We start from the raw sequence: 17,731 nt of genomic DNA on the forward strand, positions 1-17,731 counted from the left end.
ACTAGTAGCTACCTGCATTTCCAGCCGAACCCCCGCCTTTCCCCAGCGGCCCGCAATAGGAGACACTCGGGGAAGACACGCGGAGGACTCCTATGAGATCACAGGTTCTGCAGACAGAGGACAGAACCTCGCCACACTCAGAATTCCGGAACGCGGCCGAGTGGGTGGGGGAGGCTTGGGGCCGCACTCCACGCAGCTGTCTGGTGTCACAGGTGTTCCCTGGCAGGGGGAATTCCGCTAATTACCTCATCAGTCCAGGGGAAGGCATTAGATGCTACCTGTGTTTCCAGCCCAACCCCCGCCTTTCCTGGGCACCCCGCATAATACTCACACGGGGAATACACGCAGAGGGCTCCTAGGAGATCCCAGGCGCTGGAGACAGAAGACGGAACCTCGCCACAGTCAGAATTCCGGAACGCGGCTCTGTGGATGGGGGATTTTTGGGACCACCCTCCACGCAGCTGCCTGGTGTCACAGGTGATCCCTGGCAGGGGGAATTGCGCTAATTACCTGATCTGTCCAGGGGGAGGCACTAGATGCTACCTGCATTTCCATCACAACCCCCATCTTTCCCTGGCAGCCCGCACTATGAGACACTCTGGGAAGTAACACGGAGGTCTCCTAGGAGATCCCAGGCGCTGCAGACAGAAGACGGAACCTCGCCACACTCAGAATTCCGGAATGCGGCCGAATGGGTGGGGGAAAATTGGGGCCGCCTTCCACGCATCTGCCTGGTGTCACAGGTGTTCCCTGGCAGGGGGAAGTCCGCTAATTACCTCATCGGTCAAGGGGGAGGCACTAGATTCTACCTGCATTTTCATCCCAACCTCTTCCTTTCCCCGGCAGCCCGCATAAGAGTCACTCGGGGAAGACACGCGGAGGGCTCCTAGGAGATCCCAGGCACTGCAGACAGAGGACGAAACCTCGCCACACTCAGAAATCCGGAAGGCGGCCGAGTGGGTGGGGGAGGATTGGGGCCGCCCTCCACGCAGCTGCCTGGTGTCACAGGTGTTCCCTAGCAGGGGGAAGTCCGCTAATTACCTCATCAGTCCAGGGGAACGCATTAGATGCTACCTGCGTTTCCAGCCCAACCCTAGACTTTCCCCGGTATCCCGCATAAGAGTCACACGGGGAAGACACGCGGAGGGCTCCTAGGAGATCCCAGGCGCTGCAGACAGAGGACGGAACCTCGCCACACTCAGAATTCCGGAACGCGGCCGAATGGGTGGGGGAGGTTTGGGGCCACCCATCACGCAGCTGCCTGGTGTCACAGGTGTTCCCTGGCAGGGGGAAGTCCGCTAATTACCTCATCAGTCCAGGGGGAGGCACTAGATGCTACCTGCATTTCCAGCCCAATCCCCGCATTTCCCCGGCATCCCGCACAAGGAGACACTCGGGGAAGACACGCGGAGTGCTCCTAAGAGATCCCAGGCGCTGCAGACTTAGGACGGAACCTCGCCACACTCAGAAATCCGGAACGCGGCCGAGTGGTTGGGGGGGTTTGGGGCCGCCCTCCACGCAGCTGCCAGGTGTCACTTGTGTTCCCTGGCAGGGGGAATTCCGCTAACTACCTCATCTGTCCAGGGGGAGGCTCTAGATGCTACTTGCATTTCCAGCCCAACCCCCGCCTTTCCCCGGTAGCCCGCAATATGATAAACACGGGGAAGACACGCGGAGGGCTCCAGGAGATCCCAGGCGCTGCAGATATAGGACGGAACCTCGCCACACTCAGAATTCCGGAACGCGGCCGAGTGGTTGGGAGAGGTTTGGAGCCGCCCTCCACGCAGCTGCCTGGTGTCACTGGTGTTCCATGGGAGGGGGAATTCCGCTAATTACCTCATCTGTCCAGGGGGAGGCACTAGATGCTACCTGCATTTCCAGCCCAACCCCTGCATTTCCCCGGCAGCCCGCACTAGGAGACACTCGAGGAAGACACGCGGAGGGCTCCTAGGAGATCCCAGGAGCTGCAGACAGAGGACGGAACCTCGCCAAACTCCGAAATCTGGAACGCGGCCGATTGGGTGGGGGAGGTTTGGGGCCGTCCACCACGCAGCTGCCTGGTGTCACAGGTGTTCCCTCTCAGGGGGAAGTCCGCTAATTACCTCATCTGTCCAGGTGGAGGCATTAGATGCTACCTGCGTTTCCAGCCCAACCCCCGCCATTCTCCGGCAGCCCGATAAGAGTCACACGGGGAAGACACGCGGAGGGCTCCTAGGAGATCCCAGGAGCTGCAGACAGAGGACGGAACCTCGCCACACTCAGAATTCCGGAATGCGGCCAAATGGGTGGGGAGTTTTCGGTCCGCACTCCACGTTGTGGCCTGGTGTCACAGGTAGTTCCCTGTCAGGGGGAAGTCCGCTTATTACCTCATCTGTCCAGGCGGAAGCACTAGATGCTGCCTGCATTTCCAGCCCAAACCCCGCATTTCCCCGGCAGCCCGCACTAGGAGACACTCTGGGAAGACACGCGGAGGGCTCCTAGGAAATCCCAGGCGCTGCAGACAGTGGATGTAACCTCCCCACACTCAGAATTCCGGAACGCGGCCGAGTGGGTGTGGGAGCTTTGTGGCCGCCCACCACGCAGCTGCCTGGTGTCACAGGTCTTCCCTGGCAGGGGGAAATCTGCTAATTACCTCATCTGTCCAGGGGGAGGCAATAGATGCTACCTGCAATTCCAGCCCAACCTCTGAGTTTCCCCGGCAACCCGCATAAGAGTCACTCGGGGAAGACACGCGGAGGGTTCCTAGGAGATCCCAGGCGCTGCGAAAGAGGACGGAACCTCGCCACACTCCGAAATCCGGAACACGGCCGAGTGGGTGGGGGAGGGTTGGGGACGCCCTCCACGCAGTTGCCTGGTGTCACAGGTGTTCCCTGGCAGGGGGAAGTCTGCTAATTACCTCATCTGTCCAGGGGGAGGCACTAGAAGCTACCTGCAGTTCCAGCCCAACCGCAGACTTTCCCCGGCATCCCGCATAAGACTCACTCGGGGAAGAAACGCGGAGGGCTCCTAGGAGATCCCAGGCGCTGCAGACAGTGGACGTAACCTCCCCACACTCAGAATTCCGGAACGCGGCCGAGTGGGTGTGGGAGCTTTGTGGCCGCCCACCACGCAGCTGCCTGGTGTCACAGGTCTTCCCTGGCAGGGGGAAATCTGCTAATTACCTCATCTGTCCAGGGGGAGGCAATAGATGCTACCTGCAATTCCAGCCCAACCTCTGAGTTTCCCCGGCAACCCGCATAAGAGTCACTCGGGGAAGACACGCGGAGGGTTCCTAGGAGATCCCAGGCGCTGAGAAAGAGGACGGAACCTTGCCACACTCCGAAATCCGGAAAACGGCCGAGTGGGTGGGGGAGGTTTGGGGACGCCCTCCACGCAGCTGCCTGGTGTCACAGGTGTTCCCTGGCAGGGGGAAGTCTGCTAATTACCTCATCTGTCCAGGGGGTGGCACTAGATGCTACCTGCAGTTCCAGCCCAACTTCAGACTTTCCCCGGCATCCCGCATAAGACTCACTCGGGGAAGAAACGCGGAGGGCTCCTAGGAGATCCCAGGCGCTGCAGACAGAGGACGGAACCTCGCCAGACTCAGAATTCCGGAATGCGGCCGAATGGGTGGGGGAGGTTTGGTGCCGCACTCCACGCAGGTGCCTGGTGTCACAGGTGTTCCCTGGCAGGGGGAAGTCCGCTTATTACCTCATCTTTCGAGGGGGAGTCACTAGATGCTACCTGCATTTCCAGCACAACCCCCGGCTTTCCCTGGCTGCCCGCACTATGAGACACTCTGGGAAGTCACACGGAGGTCTCTTAGGAGATCCCAGGCGCTGCAGACAGAAGACGGAACCTCGCCACACTCAGAAATCCGGAACGCGGCCGAGTGGGTGTTGGAGGTTTTGGGCCACCCTCCACGCAGCTGCCTGGTGTCACAGGTGTTCCCTGGCAGGGGGAAGTCCGATAATTACCTCATCTGTCCAGGGGGAGGCACTAGATGCTACCTGCATTTCCAGGACAACCCCCGCCTTTCCCCAACAGCCCGCACTAGGAGAACCTCGGGGAAGACACGCGGAGGGCTCCTAGGAGATCACAGGTTCTGCAGACAGAGGACAGAACCTCGCCACACTCAGAATTCCGGAACGCGGCCGAGTGGGTTGGGGAGGCTTGGGGCTGCCCTCCACGCAGCTGCCTGGTGTCACAGGTTTTCCTTTGCAGGGGGAAGTCCGCTAATTACCTGATCTGTCCTGGGGGAGGCACTAGATGCTACTTGAATTTCCAGCCCAACCACCGCTTTTCCCCGGCAGCCCGCGCTAGGAGACACTAGGGGAAGTCACGCGGAGGGCTCCTAGGAGATCCCAGGCGCTGCAGACAGAGGACGGAACCTCGCCACACTCAGAATTCCGGAACGCGTCCGAGTGGGTGGAGAAGATTTGGGCCCACCCTCCATGCAGCTGCCTGGTGTCAAAGTTATCCTTGCAGGGGGAAGTCCGCTTAATACCTCATCAGTCCAGGGGTGGCACTCGATGCTACCTGCTTTTCCAGCCCAACCACAGCCTTTCCCAGGCAGCCCGCATAAGATTCACTCGGGAAAGACACGTGGAGGGCTCCTAGGAGATCCCAGGCGCTGCAGACAGAGGACCGAACCTCGCCACACTCAGAAATCCGGAACGCGGCCGAATGGTTGGTGGAGGTTTGGGGCCGCCCACCACGCAGCTGCCTGGTGTCACAGGTGTTCCATGGCAGAGGGAATTCCGCTAAATACCTCATCTGTCCAGGGGGAGGCACTAGATGCTACCTGCATTTCCAGCCCAACCCCCGCCTTTCCCAGGCAGCCCGCACTAAGAGACACTCTGTGAAGACACGCGGAGGGCTCCTAGGAGATCCCAGGAGCTGCTGATAGAGGAGGGAACTTCGCACACTCAGAATTCCGGAAAGCGGCCGAGTGGGTTGAGAAGATTTGGGCCCGCCATCCACGCAGATGCCTGGTGTCACAGGTATTCCATGGCAGGGGGAAGTCCGCTAATTACCTCATCTGTCCAGGGGGAGGCACGAGATGCTACCTGCGTTTCCAGCCCAACCTCCGCCTTTCCACGGCAGCCCGCATAAGAGTCACTCGGGGAAGACACGCGGAGGGTTCCTAGGAGATCCCAGGAGCTGCAGACAGAGGACTGAACCTCCCTACTCTCAGAATTCCGGAACGCGGCCGATTGGTTGGAAGAGGTTTGGGGCCGCCCACCACGCAGCTGCCTGTCTTCACAGGTGTTCCCTGGCAGGGCGATGTCCGCTAATTACCTCATCTGTCCAGGGGGAGGCACTAGATGCTACCTGCATTTCCAGCCCAACCCACGCCTTTCCCCGGCAGCCGCACTAGGAGATAATCGGGGAAGACATGCGGAGGGCTCCTAGGAGATCCCAGGCGCTGCAGACAGAGGACGGAACCTCGCCACACTCAGAATTCCGGAACGCGTCCGAGTGGGAGGAGAAGATTTGGGCCCACCCTCCATGCAGCTGCCTGGTGTCAAAGTTATCCTTGCAGGGGGAAGTCCGCTTAATACCTCATCAGTCCAGGGGGTGGCACTCGATGCTACCTGCTTTTCCAGCCCAACCACAGCCTTTCCCAGGCAGCCCGCATAAGATTCACTCGGGAAAGACACGTGGAGGGCTCCTAGGAGATCCCAGGCGCTGCAGACAGAGGACCGAACCTCGCCATACTCCGAAACCCGTAACGCGGCCGAGTGGGTGGGGGAGGTTTGGGGCCGCCCTCCACGCAGCTGCCTGGTTTCACAGGTGTTCCCTCTCAGGGGGAAGTCCGCTAAATACCTCATCTGTCCAGGGGGAGGCACTAGATGCTACCTGCATTTCCAGCCCAACCACCGCCTTTCCCCGGCAGCCCGCGCTGGGAGAAACTCGGGGAAGACACGCGGAGGGCTCCTAGGAGATCCCAGATTCTCCAGACAGAGGAAGGAACCTCGCCACCCTGAGAAATCTGGAACGCGTCCGAGTGGGTGGGGGAAGTTTGGGCCCGCCCTTAACGCAGCTGCCTGGTGTCACAGATGTTCCCTGGCAGGGGGATGTCCGCTAATTACCTCATCTGTCCAATGGGAGGCACTAGATGCTACCTGCATTTCCAGCCCAACCCCCGCATTTCCCCGGCAGCCCGCACTAGGAGATACTGGGGGAAGACACGCGGAGGGCTCCTAGGAGATCCCAGGCGCTGCAGACAGAGAACGGAACCTCGCCACACTCAGAATTCCGGAACGCGTCCGAGTGGGTGGAGAATATTTGGGCCCGCCCTCCACGCAGCTCCCTGGTGTGAAATGTGTCCTTGCAGGGGGATGTCCGCTTAATACCTCATCAGTCCAGGGGGTGGCACTAGATGCTACCTGCTTTTCCAGCCCAACCCCAGCCTTTCCTAGGCAGCCCGCAAAAGAGTCACTCTGGGAAGACACGCGGAGGGCTCCTAGGAGATCCCAGGCGCTGCAGAAAGAGGACCGAACCTCGCCACACTCAGAAATCCGGAACGCGGCCGAATGTTTGGGGGAGGTTTGGGGCCGCCCACCACGCAGCTGCCTGGTGTCACAGGTATTCCATGGCAGGGGGAAGTCCGCTAATTACCTCATCCCTCCAGGGGGAGGCACTAGATGCTACCTGCGTTTCCAGCCCAACCTCCGCCTTTCCCCGGCAGCCCGCATCAGTGTCACTCGGGGAAGAAACGCGGAGGGCTCCTAGGAAATCCCAGGCACTGCAGACAGAGGACGGAACTTCGCCACACTCAGAATTCCGGAACACGGCCGAGTGGTTGTGGGAGGATTGTGGCCGACCTCCACGCAGCTGCCTGGTGTCACAGGGGTTCCCTGGCAGTGGGAATTCCGCTAAATACCTCATCTGTCCAGGTGGAGGCACTAGATGCTACCCGTATTTCCAGCCCAACCCCCGCCTTTCCCGGGCAGCCCGCACTAAGAGACACTCTGTGAAGACACGCGGAGGGCTCCTAGGAGATCCCAGGAGCTGCTGATAGAGGAGGGAACTTCGCACACTCAGAATTCCGGAAAGCGGCCGAGTGGGTTGAGAAGATTTGGGCCCGCCATCCACGCAGATGCCTGGTGTCACAGGTATTCCATGGCAGGGGGAAGTCCGCTAATTACCTCATCTGTCCAGGGGGAGGCACGAGATGCTACCTGCGTTTCCAGCCCAACCTCCGCCTTTCCACGGCAGCCCGCATAAGAGTCACTCGGGGAAGACACGCGGAGGGTTCCTAGGAGATTCCAGGAGCTGCAGACAGAGGACTGAACCTCCCTACTCTCAGAATTCCGGAACGCGGCCAATTGGTTGGAAGAGGTTTGGGGCCGCCCACCACGCAGCAGCCTGTCTTCACAGGTGTTCCCTGGCAGGGCGATGTCCGCTAATTACCTCATCTGTCCAGGGGGAGGCACTAGATGCTACCTGTATTTCCAGCCCAACCCCCGCCTTTCCCGGGCAGCGCGCATAAATTTCACTCGGGGAAGACACGCGGAGGGCTCCTAGGAGATCCCAGGCGCTGCAGAAAGAGGACCGAACCTCGCCACACTCAGAAATCCGGAACGCGGCCGAATGTTTGGGGGAGGTTTGGGGCCGCCCACCACGCAACTGCCTGGTTTCACAGGTATTCCATGGCAGGGGGATGTCCGCTAATTACCTCATCTGTCCAGGGGGAGGCACTAGATGCTACCTGTATTTCCAGCCCAACCCCCGCCTTTCCCGGGCAGCGCGCATAAATTTCACTCGGGGAAGACACGCGGAGGGCTCCTAGGACATCCCAGGCACTGCAGAGAGAGGACGGAACTTCGCGACACTCAGAATTCCGGAACGCGGCCGAGTGGTTGTGGGAGGATTGTGGCCGCCCTCCACGCAGCTGCCTGGTGTCACAGAGGTTCCCTGGCAGTGGGAATTCCGCTAAATACCTCATCTGTCCAGGGGGAGGCACTAGATGCTACCTGTATTTCCAGCCCAACCCCCGCCTTTCCCGGGCAGCGCGCACTAAGAGGCACTCTGGGAAGACACGCGGAGGTCTCCTAGGAGATCCCAGGAGCTGCAGATAGAGGAGGGAACCTCGCACACTCAGAATTCCGGAAAGCGGCCGAGTGGGTTGAGAAGATTTGGGCCCGCCATCCACGCAGATGCCTGGTGTCACAAGTGTTCCCTGGCAGGGGGAAGTCCGCTAATTACCTCATCTGTCCAGGGGGAGGCACGAGATGCTACCTGCGTTTCCAGCCCAACCTCCGCCTTTCCACGGCAGCACGCATAAGAGTCACTCGGGGAAGACACGCGGAGGGTTCCTAGGAGATCCCAGGAGCTGCAGACAGATGACGGAACTTCGCCACACTCAGAATTCCGGAAAACGGCCGAGTGGTTGTGGGAGGATTGTGGCCGACCCCCACGCAGCTGCCTGGTGTCACAGGGGTTCCCTGGCAGTGGGAATTCCGCTAAATACCTCATCTGTCCAGGTGGAGGCACTAGATGCTACCCGTATTTCCAGCCCAACCCCCGCCTTTCCCGGGCAGCCCGCACTAAAAGACACTCTGTGAAGACACGCGGAGGGCTCCTAGGAGATCCCAGGAGCTGCTGATAGAGGAGGGAACTTCGCACACTCAGAATTCCGGAAAGCGGCCGAGTGGGTTGAGAAGATTTGGGCCCGCCATCCACGCAGATGCCTTTTGTCACAGGTATTCCATGGCAGGGGGAAGTCCGCTAATTACCTCATCTGTCCAGGGGGAGGCACGAGATGCTACCTGCGTTTCCAGCCCAACCTCCGCCTTTCCACGGCAGCCCGCATAAGAGTCACTCGGAGAAGACACGCGGAGTGTTCCTAGGAGATCCCAGGAGCTGCAGACAGAGGACTGAACCTCCCTACTCTCAGAATTCCGGAACGCGGCCGATTGGTTGGAAGAGGTTTGGGGCCGCCCACCACGCAGCTGCCTGTCTTCACAGGTGTTCCCTGGCAGGGCGATGTCCGCTAATTACCTCATCTGTCCAGGGGGAGGCACTAGATGCTACCTGCATTTCCAGCCCAACCCCCGCCTTTCCCCGGCAGCCCGCGCTGGGAGATAATCGGGGAAGACACGCGGAGGGCTCCTAGCAGATCCCAGGCGCTGCAGACAGAGGACGGAACCTCGCCACACTCAGAATTCCGGAACGCGTCCGAGTGGGTGGAGAAGATTTGGGCCCACCCTCCATGCAGCTGCCTGGTGTCAAAGTTATCCTTGCAGGGGGAAGTCCGCTTAATACCTCATCAGTCCAGGGGGTGGCACTCGATGCTACCTGCTTTTCCAGCCCAACCACAGCCTTTCCCAGGCAGCCCGCATAAGATTCACTCGGGAAAGACACGTGGAGGGCTCCTAGGAGATCCCAGGCGCTGCAGACAGAGGACCGAACCTCGCCACACTCAGAAATCCGGAACGCGGCCGAATGGTTGGTGGAGGTTTGGGGCCGCCCACCACGCAGCTGCCTGGTGTCACAGGTGTTCCATGGCAGAGGGAATTCCGCTAAATACCTCATCTGTCCAGGGGGAGGCACTAGATGCTACCTGCATTTCCAGCCCAACCACCGCCTTTCCCCGGCAGCCCGCGCTGGGAGAAACTCGGGGAAGACACGCGGAGGGCTCCTAGGAGATCCCAGATTCTCCAGACAGAGGAAGGAACCTCGCCACCCTGAGAAATCCGGAACGCGTCCGAGTGGGTGGGGGAAGTTTGGGCCCGCCCTTAACGCAGCTGCCTGGTGTCACAGATGTTCCCTGGCAGGGGTTGTCCGCTAATTACCTCATCTGTCCAATGGGAGGCACTAGATGCTACCTGCATTTCCAGCCCAACCCCCGCATTTCCCCGGCAGCCCGCACTAGGAGATACTGGGGGAAGACACGCGGAGGGCTCCTAGGAGATCCCAGGCGCTGCAGACAGAGAACGGAACCTCGCCACACTCAGAATTCCGGAACGCGTCCGAGTGGGTGGAGAATATTTGGGCCCGCCCTCCACGCAGCTCCCTGGTGTGAAATGTGTCCTTGCAGGGGGATGTCCGCTTAATACCTCATCAGTCCAGGGGGTGGCACTAGATGCTACCTGCTTTTCCAGCCCAACCCCAGCCTTTCCAAGGCAGCCCGCAAAAGAGTCACACTGGGAAGACACGCAGAGTGCTCCTAGGAGATCCAAGGCGCTGCAGAAAGAGGACCGAACTTCGCCACACTCAGAAATCCGGAACGCGGCCGAATGTTTGGGGGAGGTTTGGGGCCGCCCACCACGCAGCTGCCTGGTGTCACAGGTATTCCATGGCAGGGGGAAGTCCGCTAATTACCTCATCCCTCCAGGGGGAGGCACTAGATGCTACCTGCGTTTCCAGCCCAAACTCCGCCTTTCCCCGGCAGCCCGCATCAGTGTCACTCGGGGAAGAAACGCGGAGGGCTCCTAGGAAATCCCAGGCACTGCAGACAGAGGACGGAACTTCGCCACACTCAGAATTCCGGAACACGGCCGAGTGGTTGTGGGAGGATTGTGGCCGACCTCCACGCAGCTGCCTGGTGTCACAGGGGTTCCCTGGCAGTGGGAATTCCGCTAAATACCTCATCTGTCCAGGTGGAGGCACTAGATGCTACCCGTATTTCCAGCCCAACCCCCGCCTTTCCCGGGCAGCCCGCACTAAGAGACACTCTGTGAAGACACGCGGAGGGCTCCTAGGAGATCCCAGGAGCTGCTGATAGAGGAGGGAACTTCGCACACTCAGAATTCCGGAAAGCGGCCGAGTGGGTTGAGAAGATTTGGGCCCGCCATCCACGCAGATGCCTGGTGTCACAGGTATTCCATGGCAGGGGGAAGTCCGCTAATTACCTCATCTGTCCAGGGGGAGGCACGAGATGCTACCTGCGTTTCCAGCCCAACCTCCGCCTTTCCACGGCAGCCCGCATAAGAGTCACTCGGGGAAGACACGCGGAGGGTTCCTAGGAGATCCCAGGAGCTGCAGACAGAGGACTGAACCTCCCTACTCTCAGAATTCCGGAACGCGGCCGATTGGTTGGAAGAGGTTTGGGGCCGCCCACCACGCAGCTGCCTGTATTCACAGGTGTTCCCTGGCAGGGCGATGTCCGCTAATTACCTCATCTGTCCAGGGGGAGGCACTAGATGCTACCTGCATTTCCAGCCCAACCCCCGCCTTTCCCCGGCAGCCGCACTAGGAGATAATCGGGGAAGACACGCGGAGGGCTCCTAGGAGATCCCAGATTCTCCAGACAGAGGAAGGAACCTCGCCACCCTGGGAAATCCGGAACGCGTCCGAGTGGGTGGGGGAGTTTTGGGGCTGACCTCCACGCAGCTGCCTGGTGTCACAGTTGTTCCCTGGCAGGGGGAAGTCCGCTAATTACCTCATCTGTCCAGGGGGAGACACTAGATGCTACCTGCATTTCCACCACAACCCCTGCCTTTCCCCGGCAGCCCGCACTAGGAGACACTAGGGGAAGACACGCGAAGGGCTCCTAGGAGATCCGAGGCGCTGCAGACCGAGGACGGAACATCGCCACACTCAGAATTCCGAAACGCGGCCGAGTGGGTGGGGGAGGTTTGGGCCCGCCCTTCACGCAGCTGCCTGGTATCACAGGTGTTCCCTGGCAGGGGGATATCCGCTAATTAACTCATCTGTCCAATGGGAGGCACTAGATGCTACCTGCATTTCCAGCCCAACCCCCGCAATTCCCCTGCAGCCCGCACTAGGAGATACTGGGGGAAGTCACGCGGAGGGCTCCTAGGAGATCCCAGGCGCTGCAGACAGAGGACGGAACCTCGCCACACTCAGAATTCCGGAACGCGTCCGAGTGGGTGGAGAATATTTGGGCCCGCCCTCCACGCAGCTGCCTGGTGTCAAAAGGTGTCCTTGCAGGGGGATGTCCGCTTAATACCTCATCAGTCCAGGGGGTGGCACTAGATGTTACCTGCTTTTCCAGCCCAACCCCAGGCTTTCCCAGGCAGCCCGCATAAGAATCACTGGGGGAAGACACGCGGAGTGCTCCTAGGAGATCCCAGGCGCTGCAGACAGAGGAACGAACCTCGCCACACTCAGAAATCCGGAACGCGGCCGAATGGTTGGGGGAGGTTTGGGGCCGCCCACCACGCAACTGCCTGGTGTCACAGGTATTCCATGGCAGGGGGATGTCCGCTAATTACCTCATCAGTCCAGGGGGAGGCACTAGATGCTACCTGTATTTCCAGCCCAACCCCCGCCTTTCCCGGGCAGCGCGCATAAATTTCACTCGGGGAAGACACGCGGAGGGCTCCTAGGACATCCCAGGCACTGCAGAGAGAGGACGGAACTTCGCGACACTCAGAATTCCGGAACGCGGCCGAGTGGTTGTGGGAGGATTGTGGCCGCCCTCCACGCAGCTGCCTGGTGTCACAGAGGTTCCCTGGCAGTGGGAATTCCGCTAAATACCTCATCTGTCCAGGGGGAGGCACTAGATGCTACCTGTATTTCCAGCCCAACCCCCGACTTTCCCGGGCAGCGCGCACTAAGAGGCACTCTGGGAAGACACACGGAGGTCTCCTAGGAGATCCCAGGAGCTGCAGATAGAGGAGGGAACCTCGCACACTCAGAATTCCGGAAAGCGGCCGAGTGGGTGGAGGAGGTTTGTGGCCACCCTCCACGCAGCTGCCTGGTGTCACAGGTGTTCCCTGGCAGGGGGAAGTCCGCTAATTACCTGATCAGTCCAGGGGGAGGCACTAGATGCTACCTGCATTTCCAGCCCAACCACCGCCTTTCCCCGGCAGCCCGCGCTATGAGACACTCGGGGAAGACACGCGGAAGGCTCCTAGGAGATCCCAGACGCTGCAGACAGTGGACGAAACATCGCCACACTCAGAAATCTTGAACGCGTCCGAGTGGGTGGATAAGATTTGGGCCCGCCCTCCACGCAGCTGCCCGGTGTCACAGGTGTTCCCTAGCAGGGGGAAGACCGCTAAATACCTCATCAGTCCAGGGGGATGCACTACGTGCTACCTCAGTTTCCAGCCGAACCCCCGCCTTTCCGACGCAGCCCGCATAAGAGTCATTCGGGGAAGACACGCAGAAGGCTCCTAGGAGATACCAGGCACTGCAGACAGAGGACGGAACCTCGCCACACTCAGAATTCCGGAACGCGGCCGAATGGGTTGGGGAGGTTTGAGGCTGCACTCCACGCAGCTGCCTGATGTCACAGGTGTTCCCTGGCAGGGGGAAGTCCGCTAATGACCTCTTCTGTCCAGGGGGAGGCACTAGATGCTACCTGCGTTTCCAGCCCAACCTCCGCCTTTCCCGGCAGCCCGCATAAGAGTCACACGGGGAAGACACGCGGAGGGCTCCTAGGAGATCCCAGGCGCTGCAGACAGGGGACTGAACCTCCCCACTCACAGAATTCCGGAATGCGGCCGATTGGTTGGGGGAGGTTTGGGGCCGCCCACCACACAACTGCCTGTTGTCACAGTTGTTCCCTGGCAGGGGGAATTCCGTTAAATACCTCATCTGTCCAGGGGGAGGCACTAGATGCTACCTGCATTTCCTGCCCAACCCCTGCATTTCCCCGGCAGCCCGCACTAGGAGACAATCGAGGAAGACACGCGGAGGGCTCCTAGGAGATCCCAGGAGCTGCAGACAGAGGACGGAACCTCGCCAAACTCCTAAATCTGGAACGCGGCCGATTGGGTGGGGGAGGTTTGGGGCCGTCCACCACGCAGCTGCCTGGTGTTACAGGTGTTCCCTCTCAGGGGGAAGTCCGCTAATTACCTCATCAGTCCAGGTGGAGGCATTAGATGCTACCTGCGTTTCCAGCCCAACCCCCGCCATTGTCCGGCAGCCCGATAAGAGTCACAAGGGGAAGACACGCGGAGGGCTCCTTGGAGATCCCAGGAGCTGCAGACAGAGGACGGAACCTCGCCACACTCAGAATTCCGGAATGCGGCCAAATGGGTGGGGGAGTTTTCGGTCCGCACTCCACGCTGTGGCCTGGTGTCACAGGTAGTTCCCTGTCAGGGGGAAGTCCGCTTATTACCTCATCTGTCCAGGCGGAAGCACTAGATGCTGCCTGCATTTCCAGCACAACCCCCGCATTTCCCCGGCAGCCCGCACTAGGAGACACTCTGGGAAGACACGCGGAGGGCTCCTAGGAGATCCCAGGCGCTGCAGACAGAGGACGGAACCTCGCCAGACTCAGAATTCCGGAATGCGGCCGAATGGGTGGGGGAGGTTTGGTGCCGCCCTCCACGCAGGTGCCTGGTGTCACAGGTGTTCCCTGGCAGGGGGAAGTCCGCTTATTACCTCATCTTTCGAGGGGGAGTCACTAGATGCTACCTGCATTTCCAGCACAACCCCCGGCTTTCCCTGGCTGCCCGCACTATGAGACACTCTGTGAAGTCACACGGAGGTCTCCTAGGAGATCCCAGTCGCTGCAGACAGAAGACGGAACCTCGCCACACTCAGAAATCCGGAACGCAGCCGAGTGGGTGTTGGAGGTTTTGGGCCACCCTCCACGCAGCTGCCTGGTGTCACAGGTGTTCCCTGGCAGGGGGAAGTCCGCTAATTACATCATCTGTCCAGGGGGAGGCACAAGATGCTACCTGCATTTCCAGGACAACCCCCGCCTTTCCCCAGCAGCCCGCACTAGGAGAACCTCGGGGAAGACACGCGGAGGGCTCCTAGGAGATCACAGGTTCTGCAGACAGAGGACAGAACCTCGCCACACTCAGAATTCCGGAACGCGGCCGAATGGTTGGTGGAGGTTTGGGGCCTCCCACCACGCAGCGGCCTGGTGTCACAGGTGTTCCATGGCAGAGGGAATTCCGCTAATTACCTGATCTGTCCTGGGGGAGGCACTACATGCTACTTGAATTTCCAGCCCAACCACCGCTTTCCCCGGCAGCCCGCGCTAGGAGACACTAGGGGAAGTCACGCGGAGGGCTCCTAGGAGATCCCAGGCGCTGCAGACAGAGGACGGAACCTCGCCACACTCAGAATTCTGGAACGCGTCCGAGTGGGTGGAGAAGATTTGGGCCCACCCTCCATGCAGCTGCCTGGTGTCAAAGTTGTCCTTGCAGGGGGAAGTCCGCTTAATACCTCATCAGTCCAGGGGGTGGCACTCGATGCTACCTGCTTTTCCAGCCCAACCCCAGCCTTTCCCAGGCAGCCCGCATAAGATTCACTCGGGAAAGACACGTGGAGGGCTCCTAGGAGATCCCAGGCGCTGCAGACAGAGGACCGAACCTCGCCACACTCAGAAATCCGGAACGCGGCCGAATGGTTGGTGGAGGTTTGGGGCCTCCCACCACGCAGCGGCCTGGTGTCACAGGTGTTCCATGGCAGAGGGAATTCCGCTAATTACCTCATCTGTCCAGGGGAAGGCACTGGATGCTACATGCGTTTCCAGCCCCACCTCCGCCTTTACCCGGCAGCCCGCATAAGTGTCACTCGGGGAAGACACGCGGAGGGATATTAGGAGATCCCATGCGCTGCAGACAGAGGACGGAACTTCGCCACACTCAGAATTCCGGAACGCGGCCGAGTGGTTGTGGGAGGATTGGGGCCGCACACCACGCAGCTGCCTGGTGTCACAGGGGTTCCCTGGCAGTGGGAATTCCGCTAATTAACTCATCTGTCCAGGGGGAGGCACTAGATGCTACCTGTATTTCCAGCCCAACCCCAGCATTTCCCGGGCAGCCCGAACTAAGAGACACTCTGGGAAGACACACGGAAGGCTCCTAGGAGATCCCATGAGCTGCAGACAGAGGAGGGAACCTCGCACTCTCAGAATTCCGGAAAGCGGCCGAGTTGGTGGGGGAGGTTTGTGGTCGCCCTCCACGCAGCTGCCTGGTGTCACAGGTGTTCCCTGGCAGGGGGAAGTCCGCTAATTACCTGATCAGTCCAGGGGGAGGCACTAGATGCTACCTGCATTTCCAGCCCTATCACCGCCTTTCCCCGGCAGCCCGCGCTAGGAGACACTCGGGGAAGACACGCTGAGGGCTACTAGGAGATCCCAGGCGCTGCAGACAGAGGACGGAACCTCGCCATACTCAGAATTCCGGAGCGAGGCCGAGTGGGTGGGGGAGGTTTGGGGCCGCCTTCCACGAAGATGCCTGGTGTCACAGTTGTTCCCTAGCAGGGGGAAGTCCGTTAATTACCTCATCTCTCCAGGGTTGGCACTAGATTCTACGTACGTTTCCAGCCCAACCCCCGCCTTTCCCCGGCAACCCGCACTAGGAGACACTCGGGGAAGACACGCAGAAAGCTCCTAGGAGATCCCAGGCTCTGCAGACTGAGGACGGATCCTCGCCACACTCAGAAATCCGGAACGCGGCTGAGTGAGTGGGGGACGTTTGGGGCCGTCCACCTCGCAGCTGCCTGGTGTCACAGGTGTTCGCTGGCAGGGGGAATTCCGCTAATTACCTGATCTGTCCACAGGTAGGCACTACAGACTACCTGCTTTTCCAGCCCAACCCCCGCCTTTCCCAGGCAGCCCTCATAAGAGTCACTCGTGGAAGACACGCGGAGGGCTCCTAGGAAATCCCAGTCGCTGCAGACAGAGGACGGAACCTCGCCACACTCAGAATTCCGGAACGCGGCCGAGAGGGTGGGGGAGATTTGGGGCCGCCCTCCACGCAGCTGCCTGCTGTCACAGGTGTTCCCTTGCAGGGGGAAGTACGCTAATTACCTCATCTGTCCAGGGGGAGGCACTAGATGTTACTTGCATTTCCAGCCCAACCCCCGCCTTTCCCGGCAGACCGCACGAGGAGACACTCGGGGAAGACACGCAGAGGGCTCCTAGGAGATCCCAGGCGCTGCAGACTGAGGACTGAACCTCCCAACTCTCAGAATTCCTGAACGCTTCCGAGTGGTTGGGGGAGTTTTGGGGCCGCCCACCATGCAACTGCCTGGTGTCACAGGTGTTCCCTGGCAGGGGGAAGACCGCTAATTACCTGATCTGTCCAGGGGGAGGCACTAGATGCTACCTTCATGTCCACCACAACCCCTGCTTTTCACCGGCAGCCCGCACTAGAAGATATTCGGGGAAGACACGCGGAGGGCTCCTAGGAGATCCCAGGCGCTGCAGACAGAGGACTGAACCTCCCCAATCTCAGAATTCCGGAAAGCGGCCGAGGGTGGGGGAGGTTTGGGGCCGCCATCCACGCAGCTGCCTGGTGTCACAGGTGTTCCTTGCAGGGGAAGTCCGCTAAATACCTCATCAGTCCAGGGGGATGCACTAGGTGCTACCTCAGTTTCCAGCCGAACCCCCGCCTTTCCCACGCAGCCCGCATAAGAGTCACTCGGGGAAGACACGCAGAAGGCTCCTAGGAGATACCAGGCGCTGCAAACAGAGGACGGAACCTCGCCACACTCACAATTCCGGAACGCGGCTGAATGGGTTGCGGAGGTTTGAGGCTGCACTCCACGCAGCTGCCTGGTGTCACAGGTATTCCATGGCAGGGGAAATCCGCTAATTACCTCATCAGTCCAGGGGGAGGCACTAGATGCTACCTGCGTTTCCAGCCCAACCTCCACCTTTTCCCGGCAGCCCGCATAAGAGTCACTCGGGGAAGACACGCGAAGGGCTCCTAGGAGATCCCAGGCGCTGTAGACAGAGGACCAAACCTCGCCACACTCAGAATTCCGGAAAGCGGCCGAGAGGGTGGGGGAGATTTGTTGCCGCCCTCCAACAGCTGCCTGGTTTCACAGGTGTTCCCTGGCAGGGGGAAGTCCGCTAATTACC

Source organism: Camelus bactrianus, chromosome 6 (assembly GCF_048773025.1).
Source record: "Camelus bactrianus isolate YW-2024 breed Bactrian camel chromosome 6, ASM4877302v1, whole genome shotgun sequence".
Classification (NCBI taxonomy): domain Eukaryota; kingdom Metazoa; phylum Chordata; class Mammalia; order Artiodactyla; family Camelidae; genus Camelus; species Camelus bactrianus.